General features: G+C 45.0%; 1 long non-coding RNA gene across 1 annotated transcript in view; it reads left to right on the forward strand.

The window, feature by feature from the left end:
• Positions 1 to 17,873, forward strand: part of LOC128123189 (uncharacterized) — a 71,056-nt gene that overhangs the window by 48,176 nt on the left and 5,007 nt on the right. Inside the window, exon 3 of the long non-coding RNA XR_008222593.1 lies at positions 8,262 to 8,431. This is a non-coding gene — a long non-coding RNA (uncharacterized LOC128123189). The remainder of the gene's footprint in view (positions 1 to 8,261; positions 8,432 to 17,873) is intronic.

A 17,873-nucleotide genomic window follows, 5' to 3' on the forward strand; every position in this document is an offset into this window, starting at 1 on the left:
ACAGCACACTCTCCCAGCTGTCACTTCATTCCAACCGGGAAGCGTAGCATCCAGCCCCGCCCCCCTCTCAGGCCAAGCCAGCAGCAGAAGCAGCCATCTTGTCTCCCTTTGTGTCCACAGGAGCTGGGGCCTTCTCAGTCTATACTCACAAGCAGGCACCGAATGGCCAGCTGGTTGTAGCTGGCCTTCTCTTCACCTCCCTCAGGAGATAAGTGGGCAAAAGCACAGGGAAAGAGGGAAGAGACCTGAATCCTGGTTCTGGCCCACCATGAACTAGCTAGCCATCTCATATACGGGACAAAACCAGAATTCCCCAAACTGTGGTTCCCCGTGACACTAGGAAAAGTGCCCTGTTTCGAAGGGATGAATCCATAAGCATATCCTGGCATAGCACTGCACAGAATTCATGTGGCAAATGGGAGACAAGATGCACTTGGGCTTGTCCAGCTTTCTCAAGCTAGTAGGGGACATCGCTTTGGAAGCCAGAAAGGTCAGCTCCCAAAGGTCAGCTCTGAGGTCAGCTCTCTCCCCCAAGAACCCTGAATTCACTCCCCTGAAAGCCTCCCAACAGAAGACAGTAGCAGCTGAACTGCCCTGTGGAAGAGACAGGAAGTTTCCTTCTGAATATACCAGCCTTGTAGGAGTGACAGCCTCAAGGAGTGACATGGACACATTGCCCTTGGCCTAGAGACAGGAACCCCCAGCATACAGCAACTCCTTACCATTGGGATGGCAGAGGGGGGCCAGAGAAGGATCAAAAATCTACAAACCAGGGCTGAGATGGGTATGGGGGGATGAATCGACACAAAACCCCTAGATTCCTGATCAAGGAACAGGAAGCAAAAGTGTCATGAATTAGCCTTTAGCGATACACACCAATGGCTTCATCCACAGCAAATGGTTTCTTAGCAGCACCTACTTACCCAACCCTAGGGAGTCAAAGGATCCAAAGCAACATTCTCAGAAACTTCCTGGGTGGCCTCATCCCCGGCCCCTTTTCACATCCACCCACAGGGGCTGTCAGAGGAAGGCAGGCAGGGGAGAACACAGTTCCCCAGCGAAGGAGTGCTAGCACACTGAAGCATGTGCCTGTCACTGACTGGAAAGGTCCCTTCACTTCTCTGGGTTTCCCTCTCCTTCACTGTCCATGGAAAACATTGATTAAATCATCTCTAGGGTTCTTGATGAGACCCATCTCCCTGCCAGGTGCTTAGACCACGGAAAGCACTCAGGTAATTACAAAGGACTCAGGGCAACAGGACAAGGGTGGAGCCCAGAGAATCTGGTAACAGGAGCCATGGCTGCTCCAAGTCCTGCTGTAGGTCCGTGTGACTAACGGCTAGAGAAACAGGGTCTTCTAATGAGAAGAAGAGGCAACAGAGGCTTCAGAGTCAACCACCCAGTCTCGAGGAAACGTGGGAGCAATGTGGGTAAGATAAAAACAGGTAGAGTTCTGGGGTTTCTAGCCTTGGAATTGGGGTGGGGCTAGAGGAGACATCTGCTCCTTCCAGCCCAGGGCAGAGCAAAGCGGGAGGTAGATGACAGGAGGAAGAGTGGGAAGAAGAGCCCAGGTACAAAGGCATGACCTTTGACCAGGATGGCAAATTTGGGGAAAATCAGCCACTGGGAAAGATTGCTGTTATAAGGGCATAAGGAAATGGTCTGGTGTCTTATAACCTCCCACGAGCCACCTTACCGTATCCAATCTACACAGAGCAGTGGGCACTGAGCTGAAGGAGCAGGCAGGGGAAGCTGCACACTAATGGACAGGCGGGAGCAGGCTCACACTGGGTGCAGGAAGGCAACAGCCTGGAGAAACGTTCACACAAAGCACTTGTCTCTTTCCCCCATAGCAAGAGCTCTGAACAGAGCTTTTGGAATATTCTGGATATCCACTTTCCTCTATATGAAGAGAGAAAATAAAAGATGCCCCTAAAAGGACAGAAATCCCTGGGACTCTGCTATCTGGAGGCTTCAAGGTGGCAGCCGGGGCTGGACCCAGCAGAGGAGGGGCTGGGAAGGGAGAGGGTGGCAGTGGCTTCAGGCTCAGGATCCAATTACAGGACTGTTTCCATACTTAGCCACCTGACAGCCGTTTGGAATACTCACCACTCCAGCCACCACAGCCCCACAGACCAAATTAACTCAAGGGCAGACAAGGGCAGGGCCCAGCAGCAGGCTCAATGGCCCAGAGGCCCCCAGCCTTATCTCTTGCACCCCCAAAGAACGGCTTTTGTTTCTCCTAATGCCTGTTCTCTCACTAGAACTGTACCTCTGTAGCTCCATAGTCTCATGAGACAGAACCTTAAAGATCTAAGACCAGACAGACCCACAAACCTCATGATCTCATGTGCAAAGACTAAGTCTAGTACAGGAGACAAACCGGGGTGTCCTAGATCCCTAGGGGGAATCTTAGGGCACCTCCCCCAAAGAATCCCTAAGGGGAAGCCAGCCTTGGGAGTCTTAAGAACAAGAGAGGTGGAAAAATGATCGGGTGTCCCCTCCACAGCCTATAAATAACCCCCATGCTGCAACCCAAGCCACCGCCTCTGTCACACAAAGTGCTGAGATGTCAAAGGAAAGCCATAACGTGCAGAGCCGAACCCCCTCTTGATGAAAGACCCTGCCCCTCAGAGAGCTCTCTTCCATTCCTCTCTGCATCTGCCCAACTGCTGCAACACAATCACCAATTCTCAACTTCCTGTTCACTACTACCCTATCCTGACTCCAGTTCTGTCCCACTGTTCATAAAATGATTCCCAGCTTTGCCTACAGTGTCCCACTCTGTGCATGACATACAAACCTAAGTCACTAGCTAGAACAGAGTCCTCTGTCCTATCTCCCACCAAGAGGGTAACTCTGAACCTCCAGTCCGAAGATTGTTATTTTTATCCATCTCACAGATCCCTCTAGGCTTGACTTGGAGGGTCCTCTTTCCAGCATGTTCCAGCCAGACTCCTCTCTCTGAACCTGTCCAGACCTCAGAACCATCTGCTCTTATCTCTTCTTAGAACCCCTCATGGGCCCCCCAGTTCTCTCTAGCATCTCATCCTGTGTCCCAGGCTCCTGTGAGAAGGGCAGCAATACCAGCATGAAGCAAAGTTCTGCTGTCAGCCTAGCCCCTTACTCCAATAAAAACCTGGGCACATCAGGGGCCCAGCGGGAACCATTTGTGCAGGGGGCATACCTGCTTGTCCTGAAAGCAGCAGCGAGGCCAGGCAGCAGCAGAGCAGGAGCAGCGCCCTCATGGTGACTGCCAAGAGAGCCCAGCTGCTCCTCGCCTCTATTTATATGGTGGGTGCAGGCGGCCACAGCGGGCAGTGGAGGGCGGGGAGAAGGGTCACACAGTCACTAGGGCAACTGGACAAACATGATGGGGGAGCCACCCAGACCCCCAGGACTACTGCAGGTGTTATCCTAGCCTCAAGCACCAGAACCCAGAGCCCGGTACTGGCCTCTCCCCACATGCCCAGGATCATTTGATCCAGGGTAGAGGCTAAGGGGATAAAGTGAGATGGCCCTTGGGCTAAGGTCCAGGGGTTAGGAACTTGAGTCTTCCTAGAATATTTGCTGCCTTAACCTAAAGTCTCAGACAGGTCCAGGACCTGGAAATTCCTCCAAGTGAAGGAATTATCAAACGAATCAAAGCCAATCCTATTTGGTAGTCACTGATCTGCAATCTAGCAAATAGGAAAACCCTCAGCCTCTGACCTTTGAGGTCGATGACTACAAGCTTATCCTTCCAGGGCCTCTGCATAGAGAATGCTGAGCCGAGGGAAAAAGGGGACTTAGAGAAGCGCCGAAGTGATGTGATGTCAGTTGGAGGCAGAGAGACAGATCCATTTCCAGTGGGCGGGGGCTCCAGAATGTTCAGTCACCTCTGCAAAGTGCTATTTGATGCAGTCTTCCTCTGGGCTTGTGGTAGCCCTGGAAGCCAGCTGTAGGAAGCTGAGAGACAACAGATGCTGGCTTGGTGGCTATGGGGACAGTGTCACCAGGAAGGAAGGAGGTAGCAACTGGCCATGGAGTAAATGAACTAAAAGTAAACTAGGCATCTGTTATGAGTAGGAACTTTACATTTCTCAAAGTTTGTTTTTATTGTACTGGAAATTGAACATAGGGCTTAGAGCATGTCAGAACACTCTACCAGAGAACCACATCCCTAGCCCCTGTGCTTTTCATTTTTAATAAGCTTTGTAGACCAGGCTGGCCTCAACTCAAGGATCTGCCTGTCTCTGCCTCCCAAGTGCTGGGATCAAAGGTGTGCACCACCATGCCTAGTATACCACACCTATTTAAAGGGTACAAACTGATACAATTTTACCTATGTCTGCAACATCATATGTGCCAGCACAATTAAGATAATCAACAGATCCCTCTCCTCACAGTCTGGCAACCTCTAATCTACTTGCTGTCAATACAGGTTAGTTTGTATCTCATGACTATGGCTGTAAAGGAAATCAATGTTCTTTATCTGTTTCTTTTACTTACACAATTATTTTGTACACATTGTGTCAATAGCTCATTCTTTTTTATCAATGAGTAATCTATTGTATGAACAAACCACAATTGGTCATCTATTCACCTGCTGATAGACATGTGAGTTGTTTCTAAGATTAGACTATTAAAAGTAAATTGTTATGAATATTTGTATGCATACCAGTGTACAGATGGAAGCTTCAATTTTTCTTGGGTAACTGCCTAGGAGTTGTAGCTAGAGTTTTCTCCAGTCCTGCCTGGCCCACAGTCAGGACAAATCTCTCTCACCCATCAGTCCCGCAGCCGCTTAGACCCAACCAAGTAAACACGCAGAGACTTATATCGCTTACAAACTGTTTGGCCATAGCAGGCTTCTTGTTATCTAGTTCTTATATCTTAAATTAACCCATATCTATTAGTCTATAAGTTGCCACATGGCCCGTGGCTTACCGGTACCTTACATCTCGCTTTTCATGGCAGTGGCTGGCAGCATCTCTCTGCCTCAGTCTTCCACTTCCCAGAATTCTCCTCTCTCCTTGTCCCGCCTATACTTCCTGCCTGGCTACTGGCCAATCAGTGTTTTATTTATTAACCAATCAGAGCAACACATTTAACATACAGAACATCCCACAGCAAGGAGTGAAATAGTTGGGTCACATGGTGTCTGCTTAAACTTTTCCCAAGGTGATTTACTAGTTATGTTCCCAAAAGTCTACTCCTTTCCCAGCCTAACACTTGATATGTTTGGTATATGTGGTCCTGGGAATGGAACTGAAGGCCTTCCATGTGCTAGCCAAGAACTCCATCACTAAGCCATGCCTTTGCCCCTTACCTTTAGTGATTCGTTAGATGTACAGGTGTAGCTCACTGCAGAGTTTTATTTTTTTTAAACAATTATTTTTAGTGTGTGCATGTGTGAGCACTTGAAAGGGTGTGTGTGTGTGTGTGTGTGTGTGTGTGTATGTGTGCACATGTGCACACATGCCATGGTATACACAGAGCTCAGAAGACAGTTCTTTGTACCATCTGGATCTTGGGAGTTGCACTCAGGTTAGTAGGGTTGGTGGCAAGTGCCTTTACCCACTGGGCCATCTCATCTCATTGCAGATTTAATTTGTATTTCCCTGATAACTAATAATATTGATGTTTTCACTTATTTACTATCTATTTCTTAGATATACTTTTTGTGAAATGCCTGCTCAAATTTTTTTATTCACTTATTATGAGATCTTTTGCTCAGTTTTGGCCCATATATGCTGGATACAAATCCTTTATCAGATAGATATATGCTTATAAATATTCTTCCCTAAACTGTAGCTTGTCATTGCCTTCACTTAAATGCCTTTGAAGGAACAGAAGTTCTTGATTTTTATCAATGCCATTTACCAATTTTTCTTTTATGAATTAAGTTTTTAATCTAAAAAATGATGTCTTATCTAAAAACTCTGCCTCAAAGTCACAGATTTTCATTGATATTTTCTTTCTTATATGTAGCCCTGTCTGTACTAGAATTCTTTATATAGACCATGCCAGCCTTGAACTCACAGAGATCTACCTGCCTTTGCTTCCCAAGTGCCCAGTGATTTATTTATAGTTTGTGTATGAGTATTTTGCCCACATGCATGTAAGTGTACTGAATGTGTGCAGGGTGCCCACTGAAGCTAGAAGAGGGGATGGTTGTGAACCACTGTGTGTAACAGGTCTTTCTTGGGAGTGTTAGCTCCTGAATATTGACATGGTGACTTTTTATTATTATGAAAGCTTGACCTTAACTTAGGCTTGTTCCCAACTAGATCTTAAAACCTAAATTGACTCATTTATATTAATCTATGTTTTGCCACATGGCTCATTATCTCTCCTCAGAACCATATATCTGACTTCCTCTGTGTCTGGCAGGCAAATCTCCCTCCTCAGTTTCTTTCCCAGAATTCCTGTCTCTCCTGGAAGTCCTGCCTAGCCTCTCTTGCCTAGCTATTGGCTGTCCAGCTCTTTATTAAACCAATCAGAAGGTGCCTTATACAGATGAGGTAAAATAGATACACATCTTCACACAACATACAAAAAGATTTCCCCAACAACCCTGTAGGAGCTAGAAACCAAATTAAGGTCCTCTTCAAAAGCAGCAAGTGTTCTTAACCACTGAGCAATCTTTCCAACTTCCAAAGATTTTAATCTTAATCACTAAGATTATTCACTTTTCAACACATACACAAAAATGAAGAGACCAAGAGTACAATTTAGTTTTTACATATGGATTTTCAGTTGTTCTATTACCATTTACCAAAAAGGCTAGTTTTTAATTGAGATTTTATTGATTGTATTGAGGATTAATACACAAACATTTCAATTTATACTTAATCTGTAACACATATACTGAAAATGTAAAATGTCATACATTGTATGGGTTTTTTTAAGTTATTCCAGTGGTGTTCCAGTTTTAAACTTTGAGGTAAATGCTGATAATCTTTACCTGTCACCAATTCAAAGTTTGCTTGTTTTTAGATTCATTTATTTTTATTTTTATGTGTATGGATGTTTTGCCTGCATATATTTTTGTGTACCATGTGCATGCCTTGTGCCCACAGAAACTAGAAGAGGGTTTCAGATCCCCTGGAACTAGAGTTACAGATGGTTGTGAGCTAATATGTGAATGCTGGGAACTGAACTCAGGTCCTATGGAAGAATAACAAGTAGTCTTAACCACTGAGCCATCTCTCCAGACCATTTGTTGTTTTTTGAGACACAGTCTCACTATGTAACCCTGGTTACCCTGGGACTCCCAATGTAGACTAAGCTGCCCTTGAATTTAGACATTCACATGCCTTTAACCCCACCACTGGGAGGCGGAGGCAGGTGGATCTCTGTGAGTTCAAGACCAGCCTAGTCTACAGAATGAGTTCCAGGGCTCTATGGAAACCCTGTCTTGAAAAGCCAAAAGAAAAAAAATTTTTTTGCTGGGTGGTGGTGGTGCATGCCTTTAATTCCAGCACTTGGGAGGCAGAGGCAGGTGGATCTCTGAATTCAAGGCCAGCCTGGTCTACAGAGTAAATTCCAAGACAGCCAAGGCTATACACACACACACACACACACACACACACACACACACACACACACACACACACAAAACTGTCTCCAAAAAAACTAAAAATAGTAAAATAAAATAAATTAGACAATGCCTTTGCTTCCCTAGTGCTGGTTTAAGGGAGGGCACCACCACACCCAGTCAATCCAAAGTGTTTTAGCCTGTTTGTTTGTTTTGGTGTATATGTATATGTGTGCTATGGTTTGTGTGGAGGTCAGATGACAATTTATGGGAGGTGGTTCTCATCATCCATCATGTAGGTCTCAGGGAACAAAATCAAGGTGACATCTCACTGGCTCCCAATTCAAGGTTCTACATATATGAAATCAAATTTTCAATCTTGCATAGCACATCAACAAAATTAATAGGGAAACTGGATTCTCATGATCAGAGTTATTACAGAGGGCACATAGTTCTGACAGGGCAATAATGAAGAAGTATTTCTTTAAGAAACAGTTCTCAAGCTGGGCACTTGGGAGGCAGAGCTCTCTGAGTTTGAGGCTAGCCTGGTCTACAGAATGAGTTCCAGGACAACCAGGGCTACAAAGAGAAGCCCTTTCTCAAAAAACCAAAAACAAATAAACAAAAGCAATTCTCTTAAAATAACAAGGGACTTGAAATAATTTAATATGTTCAAGATACATTAAATGCACAATTATGACCGACTACAAATTGGCATTTAGTATGTTTTGTATTGTAGGATATGAAACTACCCCTGGAATGGAATATTAGCTAATACACAGCAGCAAGTGGAACCCACCTTTTAGAGTCAGGGGGCTATGGGAACTTGACCTTTCAACATTGTCAGCAATTCACTGCACAGTTCTAAACGAAACTAGTTCATCTGCATAACCATATTGTGCATTTCAGGTAAGTAATTTTTGAAAGTATTCTTGATTTTTTTTTTTTTTTTTTTTTTTTGGTTTTTTGGTTTTTCGAGACAGGGTTTCTCTGTGTAGCTTTGCGCCTCTCCTGGAACTCACTTGGTAGCCCAGGCTGGCCTCGAACTCACAGAGATCCGCCTGGCTCTGCCTCCCGAGTGCTGGGATTAAAGGCGTGCGCCACCACCGCCCGGCGTATTCTTGAATTTTAATGGGGATTATAATCAATCTCTAGCTCAATTTGAAGGAAACTAACCAAGTTACTAGCTGTGGAGGTGGATTTTGTTTCCACTTGGCTAGACTATGGTGCCAGTTGCTTGGTCTCACACTAATCTGGATGTTACTAGGAAGGTATTTTTAACATTTGAAGTAAAGATCTTGGGTTGGGAGAGTGGGAAAGTACTGGCTTAGCATGCTGAAAGACCTTGGCTCAATCCCTACCACCGATTTTAAAGAGAGACTGAGATTAAAAGAAATCACCTTCTTTAATGTGAGCATGTCTCGTTCACATCGGCCAATAGCCTGAGAAGGAATTAGGACTTACAACTGGCTTCAGAGTCAAGACCATGATATCTACTCTTGCCAGAATTTTCATCTGCAAACTGTAGGCTAACACTCATTTTTTCCTTTAACTTGTGTCTGTGTGCGTGTGCATGTATGTATATGCTGTGTATGCATGTATGCAACATGTGGGTTACCAAGAGATCAGAAGAAGGCATTGGATTCCCAGAGCTGGAGTTACAGGAGGTTGTGAACAAAACCTAAGGGTGGGTGCTTAGCCACCTTAGCCAAACTCGAGGCCTCTAGAAAAGCAGCAAGCATTCCTGATCACTAAGCCATCTCCTCAGTCTCCATGCTCCCTTTCTAAACCAAGTCTCACAGTCATGCATATAACTGAGGAGTATCACAAGAGAAGAGGGTACAGCTGGTCACAGAAAAAAAAATACCTGTCTCGAAAAACCAAAAACAAACAAAAAACAATTCTCTGAAAATAGTTCTCTGTGCTAAGTGCCTTGGATGTAGTGTGAAGCAGGCACATCCTTATTGTTAATCCCAAAGATGGAAAGAGAAAGACCACCAACCCAAATCACCATGGCCAAATTAATTAAAGCAAGATTTTTTATTCATGTACACAGGCTGCCTCCCCCAAAGTCAGGGTTCAAGAAGTCAGTATTGGATGTAAGGAAGACAAGGCTTTTATAGCTCAGGGGTAAGGGGTTTCCAATTGGGGGATTTGGTGAGCAAAATAGGCCACATTACAGGAGCATGACAAACAAGTTAGTCCTAACGACCTCCTGAAACAAAGACGTGGTTGCAAGGTGGGCACAACAAGGTAGTCACGGGTGGCCATCTAACCTTTGGAAACAAAGACATGATTGCCATTCCTGGAACAGGCAGTACAGAACCATGCAGTTAAGGTAACAGGTGGGCATAGGCCAAGCCTTGAGAAACAGATTTAATCATAAATAGTAACTGACCTAGTTTGTCTTTACTATAAGATGGCTTTTAAGCCTACGATGGAAGCAGGCTGGTTCTTCACTTACCATTGTACAAGTTCAAGGTTCAGGGAAGTCAAGCAACTGGTTCAGTAGTATACCTGTGACTTTTTTCATCAATCAAAGTGAGCACCATCAGAGAAAAGAAGATTACAACGTCACTGAAAAAGAGTTGAGGGATATGGGGAATACAGGGAAGACACAAGTGTCGATGAAAACCCCAAGAACTGAAACCTAAGCGAGAAGAGCAAGAGAGCAGCTCACCAACTCTTAGACGGAAAGACGTTGCTTGGAGTATCAAACAGGTAATTGCACACCATGCTCAGAGCAGCACAGTTCACAATGGCCAAAAGCTGGAAACAATCCAGGCGTCTCTCAGCAAATGAACAGATAAGCAAAATGCAGTCTTTTGGACAATGAAATATTAATATTACTTGGGCACACAAAGAAATGAGACTATAACACACGCTTCAACATGTGTCAACCTTTAAGTAAATGTTACACTGAGTAAAATAAGGACAGTCTGTTATTTTGCTATGGTTTCTAGAAAATCCTGGCCCACAGAAATGTATTGTCTCATAATTCTGGAGGCTGGCAGGCTTTGACTGAAGTATCAGCAGTAGTGGTTTCTTTGGAGGCTTTTGTCCTTGGCTTTAAACTGCACCTTCTCCCAGTGTCCTCACATGGTCTTCCCTGTGTGTGTGAGGATGCCAGTTAGACTGGATTAGGGCCCACTCCAATGACCTCATGTTACCTTCACTACTTCTTTATCAGCCTATCTTCAGATATAATCACATACTAAGGTGCTAGGGGCTGGGATTCCACATGTGATATGAGGGTGTGAGACAACAGACAACCTTAACAGGCATTGAATGATTCCATGTATACAGCCAAGTTTATAGATGAGAATTAAGTAGACGTAGACGAGGGACTGAGAGTGTAGCTCAGTGTTAAGCACTTGTCCAGCATTTACGAAACCCAGAATCCAACCAATACTGGAAAAAATGCACTCCTATACTTTGAAAACACTGTGAATTATTAAAAATTATTAAGCCAGATGTGATGACACATACCTGTAATCCTATCACATAGGGGTAGAGGGCAGGGGAGATAAGAGTTCAAGGTCATCCTCAACCACACAGTGAGTTCCAGGCCAGCCTGAGCTCAATGACCCTGTTTCAAAAATCAAGCAAGGCAGACAAGATGGTTCGGTGGGTAGGGGTATTGGAAATGAGTTTGAGTAGGAGAAAACTGACTTCTGGAAGTTGTTCTCTGACTGCCATATGCACACCCCAACACACAAATAAATCAAAATCATACAAAAATCTTCTAAAAAATTAAAATAATAAACATCTATTATGTATACTTCCACAATTTTTTTTTTTTTTTTTTTTTTTTTGGTTTTTCGAGACAGGGTTTCTCTGTGTAGCTTTGCGCCTTTCCTGGAACTCGCTTTGGAGACCAGGCTGGCCTCGAACTCACAGAGATCCGCCTGGCTCTGCCTCCCGAGTGCTGGGATTAAAGGCGTGCGCCACCACCGCCCAGCTACTTCCACAATTTTTTAAAGAGGAAAAGGGGTGCCCTGTTTGGAAAGCAAGAGACAAACTCAATAGAAAATAAACTCTTAAATCATAAATTTTCAAATAGACCTCATGTGGTCATAAGAAATCTGACTGAGAACATGTCACATCACCCACCACCGCCACCATCTCCAAAGTCAGAACCTCCAGACCCCTGCTCAGCCTTTAAGAATATTCCATCATGGTAGTTTTAGCCCCATTTTCACAAGCTGCCAATCCCCACATACACCTGCTTCTGACAGTCTCAGGCTGATGTTCCAGAGATGAGAGTATGCTTAAGAAGATGTGTGTGAGCCAGGTGGTGGTGGTGTATGCCTTTAATCCCAGCACTTGGGTGGCAGAGGGCGGCTGATCTCTGTGAGTTCAAGGCCAGCCTGGTCTTCAGAGTGAGTTCCAGGACATCCAGGGCTACACAGAGAAACCCTGTCTTATTTGTTTGTTTGTTTGTTTTTTGAGACAAGGTTTATCTGTAGCTTTGGAGCCTATCTTGGAACTTGCTCTGTAGACCAGGATGACCTCAAACTCACAGAGATCTGCCTGTCTTTGTCTCCCAAGTGCTGGGATTAAAGGTGTGTGCCACCAGGTCCAGCTTGAGAAATCCAGTCTTGGAAAAAATAATCATCAACATCATTTTTAAACTAATCTTTAAAAAAAAAGAACCCAGGCACAGTGGCACACTCCTTTAATCCCAGCACTTGGAAGGCAGAGGTAGGTGGGTTTCAGTGAGTTTGAGGCAAGCCTGGTCTGCAGAGTGAGTACTAAGCCAGCCAGAGTTACATGGTGAGATCCTTTTCAAAAAAACAAAACAAGCCAGGCAGTGGTGCCACACGCCTTTAATCCCAGCACTCCGGAGGCAGAGGCAGGCAGATCTCTGTGAGTTCGAGGCCAACCTGGTCTACAGAGTGAGATCCAGGACAGGCACCAAAACTACACAGAGAAACCCTGTCTCAAAAAACCAAACCAAACCAAACAAAAAGAGAGAAAGGTGGGGGGAGAGGGAGGGAGGGAGGGAAGGAAAGAAGGGAGGGAGGAAGGAAGGAAATGCATCTGGAAGGATACAAGGGTCTCAGCAGAAAACACAGATTTGAGGGGCTACCACAGATTATGGTCATGGCCACATTTCAAAAGGCCATGAAGGAATTTCTAAAAGTGGAAAGAAGTACATATATCCCTGGGAAAATTTCTCCTGGACTGAAAAGGGGCCCCAACAAATCAAACCCTGGATTTAGGACCTGAGGGTTCATTTCAATTGATAAGGTACTGCCACTAAAGGAAACATCAATTCATTCTGTATGGTTCAAGAGTAGAGCCAGGGTTATAGAAGACATTTTACCTCAATGTTTAGGTTTAACATGCCCCAAAGAACACGTTTGCTGCATGTAAGCACTCTATACCTGCATGGATCTGGTCTTGGCAGAGACTGGTGTTTAGGGGAGGGGCACTACACCTATGGCTTCCTTCCCTCCTTTCCTAAGAGTCTGGGTCCAGGGAAGCCTTTGGGCATATGCCTTCTGAAAAACTGCTATGGTTTAAATATAGGCATCCCCAAAAGTCCCCTGTGTAGAAGGATTCATCCCCAAAGATACCAATAGTGGGAATTCCTGTGGACTTAGGAGGTAGAACCTAGTGACAGGTCCTTAGATCTCTAGGAGTGTGCTTTAAAAAAAAAGATGGAACCCCAACTGTCCTCTTCTCTACTTCCCCGCTAGAGACATGAACACTCACTCCAATGTGTTCCACCACGACATGCCACCCTCACCAGATACCTAAACCTATGGACCACCCACTCTTGAACTTCCAGAACCATGAGTCAACATAAGCCTTTGTTCACTTCTGAAGTAGTTTGCATGAGATATCTCTTATAGTCTCTGGCCTTTGAATACTTGGTCCCCAGTTGGTGGCACTGTTTGAGAAGGCTTAAAAGGTACAGCCTTGATGAAGAATCTGTCAAGCTTGAAGCAACAGGCTTGAAGGTTTAAAAGCCACATGCCAGTCCCAGTTCTCTCTTCCCGTGCTCATGGTTCAAGATGTGAGCGCTCAGCTTCTGCTCCAGCCACCATGTCTGCTGCTTGCTGCTATGCTTTCCACTATGATGAACTCTTATCCCCCTGGAACCCTGAGTGTAATAAACCCTTCCTTCTGTAAGTTGCCTTGGTCAGGGAATTTTATTACGCAACAGATGCAATTGTAACTAATACAATTTCCTAAGTAACCTGTGTCAGGTCTTTTGTTATGATTATGGGTGTTATGATTATGGATGAATACAGAAACCCTAACTCTAACCATCTTCCTGCGCTCAGGCCTAGCTCGTTTACAAAGGAAGCACTTTATGGGCTACCATGTCCAGTATCACCCACATCTTTTTCTCAGGATAATGTGCAGAGTGCAGTGATCCTACATTGGGCTAGTGAGTGACAAGGAATTTATCCAGCAATCGATGGCCTTGAATAAAGGCTGGTTCTGACAACAGGGTCAAGCCACAGCTTGGGCTTCTGGGAAACTGAGGACTAAGGAAATAAGAACTTTTGCTAACACACTGTCTCAGGTGCTTCAACAAGGATCTCCTTATCCCCTCCCCCACCCCCTTCCCTTCCCTTTCATACTCCTCCTAAAGTGGTCCCATCATGGAACTGCCACTTCTCCAATGGTGAAAACACCTGAACAGGGATTGGATATGCACATGAGACAGTGGGGGGGGGGGGGGGGGCGCGGGTAGGCAGCATCTCAGAGCCTGTCTCCTTGGTTGTTAAATGCTGTTAGACACTTGAGATCCCACATAGTTCAGGCTGGCCTCAAACTCACTATATCGTTGATGCTAGCCTTGAACTTCTGATTCTGCTGCCTCTGCCTCCTAAGTGCTGGCTTTACAAGCATGTGTCACACCAAGCTTCATTTCATTTATTTGTAACTGAAACAATCTTGTCATGTTACCTAGGCTGAGCTTTAAACAGAGATCCCCTTGCTATCCCAAGTGCTGAGATTAGACAAGTAATAAAACCACAGTGGCTCCTTTCCTTAATGCTGGCCCACACTCTCATTAAGAACACAGGTCATCCACAGCCAAACTTTAGGCAGCTCTTGGGAATCCTGCAGAAGAGTGGGAGGAAGGATTGTAGGAACCAAAGGGGTCAAGGACACCACAAGAGAACCCACAGAACCAACTAACCTGGCCTCATAGAGGCCCACAGAGATTGAGCAGACAACCAGGGAACCTGCATGGGACTGACCTAGGCACTCCACATATATGTTACAGTGTCTAGCTTGATCTTCTTGTGGGATTTTAACAGTGGGAGCAGGGCTGTCTCTGACTCTTTTGCCTGCTTTTAGGACCTTTTAGGACCCTTTCCTCATAATGGATTGCTTTGACTACCCATAATACTAGAGGAGGTTCCTAGTTTTACTGCAACTTGATATGCCATGTTTAGTTGATATTCATGGGAGGCCTGCCATTTTCTGGAGAGAAACAGAGGAGTGGGTAGGGAGGACAGAGGGAAGGTGCTGGGAGGGACTGGGAAGAGAGAAGGGATAGAAAACAGCATTCAGGGTGTAAAAAAAAATTTTTTAAAGAAAAAAAAAAGAACACAGGTCATGAATGCAGCACACAGAATTAACACCTAGTATGAAGAACAATGGATGGTAGAAGCAGGGTGTGGGGACAATGTGAAAGGCCACAGGGCCCAACAAGATGTGTGCTAGAATTTTATGGTCCCTGGCACAATGCCCATAGGTTGATCTATCTTGGGCAGCTGACTTGGTAGATTGTCAGGCTCAAACATTCCTCAAGGATCCAGGAAATTGTCAGACCTTAACATAGGCAGCATTTGAGTTTGCATCTGTTGCACATTCCGTGGGGAGGAGGGGGACTGGGGTAGAGGGTGGGGGTGAGGCAGGGTCTCAAGCATTCAGGCTAGTTTCAAACTATATTGTCATGAGTGACCTTTAACTCCTAGTCCTCCTGTCTCCAACACCCAAATCCTGAGATTAGAAGTGTGAGCCACCATGCCCAGCTTTGGCATCTTTTAGTATTTTATTTATTATTGTGTATATGTATGAGATGCCATGCACCAGTGTGGAGGTCAGTAAACAACTTTGGTGAGTCAGTTCTTCCCTTTCCCCATGAGCCCTGAGGACTGAATTTAGGTCATCAGGCTTAATGTAACACTTTTACCCATTAAGCTATCTCATCCAAGTTGGTTGTTGTTGTTGTTGTTGTTGTGTTTTAATGAGTCTTTTGTTGGCTGGGTGTGATGGAACATTCCTATAATCCTGGCACTTGTGAGGCAGAGGCAGGTGGATCTCTATGAGTTCAAGACCAGCCTGGTGTCCATAGTGAGCTCCAGAATAGCCAGGAAGACATAGAGACCCTGTCACAAAAGGGTGGTGGGGCATGTCTCATACTGTATCTTAGACCAACCTAAAATTTACTATGTAGTCCAAGTTGCCTCAAACTTCTTGCAATACTCCTACCTCAGTCTCCTGAGCATTGAGATTATAAGTATGAACCACAACATCTGGCTAATAGCACTTACTAAAAAGACTATCCTATTTTTTCTTGGTAATTATAGGTTATCAATCTTAGAAGAATTCGAATTCCCACCCAGTATGGGAACTACTTCCATAAAAATTTGACATATTAAAAAATCTGACATATCCATCCAGCCTATTTGAATACCCACTGTGATAAGATGTTTAGTATTACAGAAAAATGGCTACTGTTGACTACTGTGCGGACTTAGAGCCACCCAATGCTGCGGCTCTCCTTCCCAGCTGTCATCTCAGTATCCTACAGGAAAAGCACAGAGCTATTCCCTTGATGTCAAGGAAGCCACCCTACCAGTCCAGCCTCAGTGGCATTTCCTTTTCTTACAAAAATCAGTACATTTTTGTCAATTCTCTATGCGGCCACAGCTTCAGAGCATTATCTTCAGCATCACAGGGCAGATGTTACCAGGAGAAACTCAAGGACAACTTCTGTCTTCAAAGAGCACACAATCTTCAACCACTTTTACGTTGTCTACTTAATCTTGAGAATGTCCACCCAGATAGGCTGCACCCTGGAGTTATCCTCGATTTGGGGCAACTAATTCAGGAAACGTTGCAGCTGTCAGTCCTGGTTCCTTTTGCAATATCAGGAGTGTGATGGCAGGAGAGCCGGTTTGAGGAGTTCATTCCTTTGCACAGATGCCAGATTTAGTGCCAGTTTTGCCTGCAGCCCCCAGTCCCACCCTCTTCTCTCAGTCAGCACATGTTCTTGTCAATCAACAGAAGAAACCTGCAATTTAGCAGGGCAACAAAAGGGATAAGGCAGAATGGGGTCTGGTTCCGCCTCCATCCAGGATTAAAGGACAGGACAGGCAAGCAGAACTCCATGTGAAAAAGACAATGCCACACATTCAACAGCACTGATGAAGGCGGAGAGACATGGGTGGGGGGGGGGGGACAGTAGGATGAGCTTGAGTGGGGACAGGGTGGAGCCAGGACCAACATCTGAGGCTAAGGACAGCATGGCCAGATGGCTGGCTCCAAGAGGCTGCTTGAAGATTTCCATGTACTCTCTGTACTTGTTCAGGGCCAGTTAGTCACTGCTACAGAGACCAAGGTCATGGGAAGGACCCTGCCTCTACCACTAGATGACTCTTCAAACGTCTTATGGAGCTGAGGCATTATTCTGTCATTCTGCCCAAACCATAGCACAAGGGGCACCTATTTACTATGTGCCCTACCATACCAGAAAAGCATTAAAATAGTTGGCGTCGGGCAGTGGTAGCACAAGCCTTTAATCCCAGCACTCAGGAGGCAGAGGCAGGTGGATCTCTGTGAGTTCAAGGCCAGCCTGGTCTACAGAGCCACTTCTAGGACTTCTAGGACAGTCAGGGCTACACAGAGACCCCTGTATTGAAAAACCAAAAAAAAAGTTGGCAGTAATTCTTAAAATATAGCAAGAACGCACCAAGCAGCAGAGGAGAAACAGGAAGAAATACAAAATGGAAGGCTAGGAGGGGGGAAAGGCTATATATTAAGTTCTAACATGTGCATAACCTAACCACATGCCCAATTCAGTGTCCTTAAAATAAGAACAAACCACACACTAGGAAGAAATGAAATTATTCCTGCTACTAAGAGTCGACAAGAATTTTCTTGAGAATCATCATAAAGGTAACAAGGTATAATGTAATGGTCCTTGACAACATTCTTAGAGCAGAAAGAACACATTTCCTTAAAGAGACTCAAAATAGGGTCAATGAGGGAACCAGGGACCGAGAATAACCTGCCCTGGTCTCAAAGAAACAGCCACCAAAGAGGTCATCAACCACACGGTTAGGACAAATCTGAATTATCACTTACTTGTGGGTAT

Source organism: Peromyscus californicus, unplaced genomic scaffold, assembly GCF_007827085.1.
Source record: "Peromyscus californicus insignis strain IS unplaced genomic scaffold, ASM782708v3 Scaffold_3__1_contigs__length_106647218, whole genome shotgun sequence".
Lineage (NCBI taxonomy): Eukaryota > Metazoa > Chordata > Mammalia > Rodentia > Cricetidae > Peromyscus > Peromyscus californicus.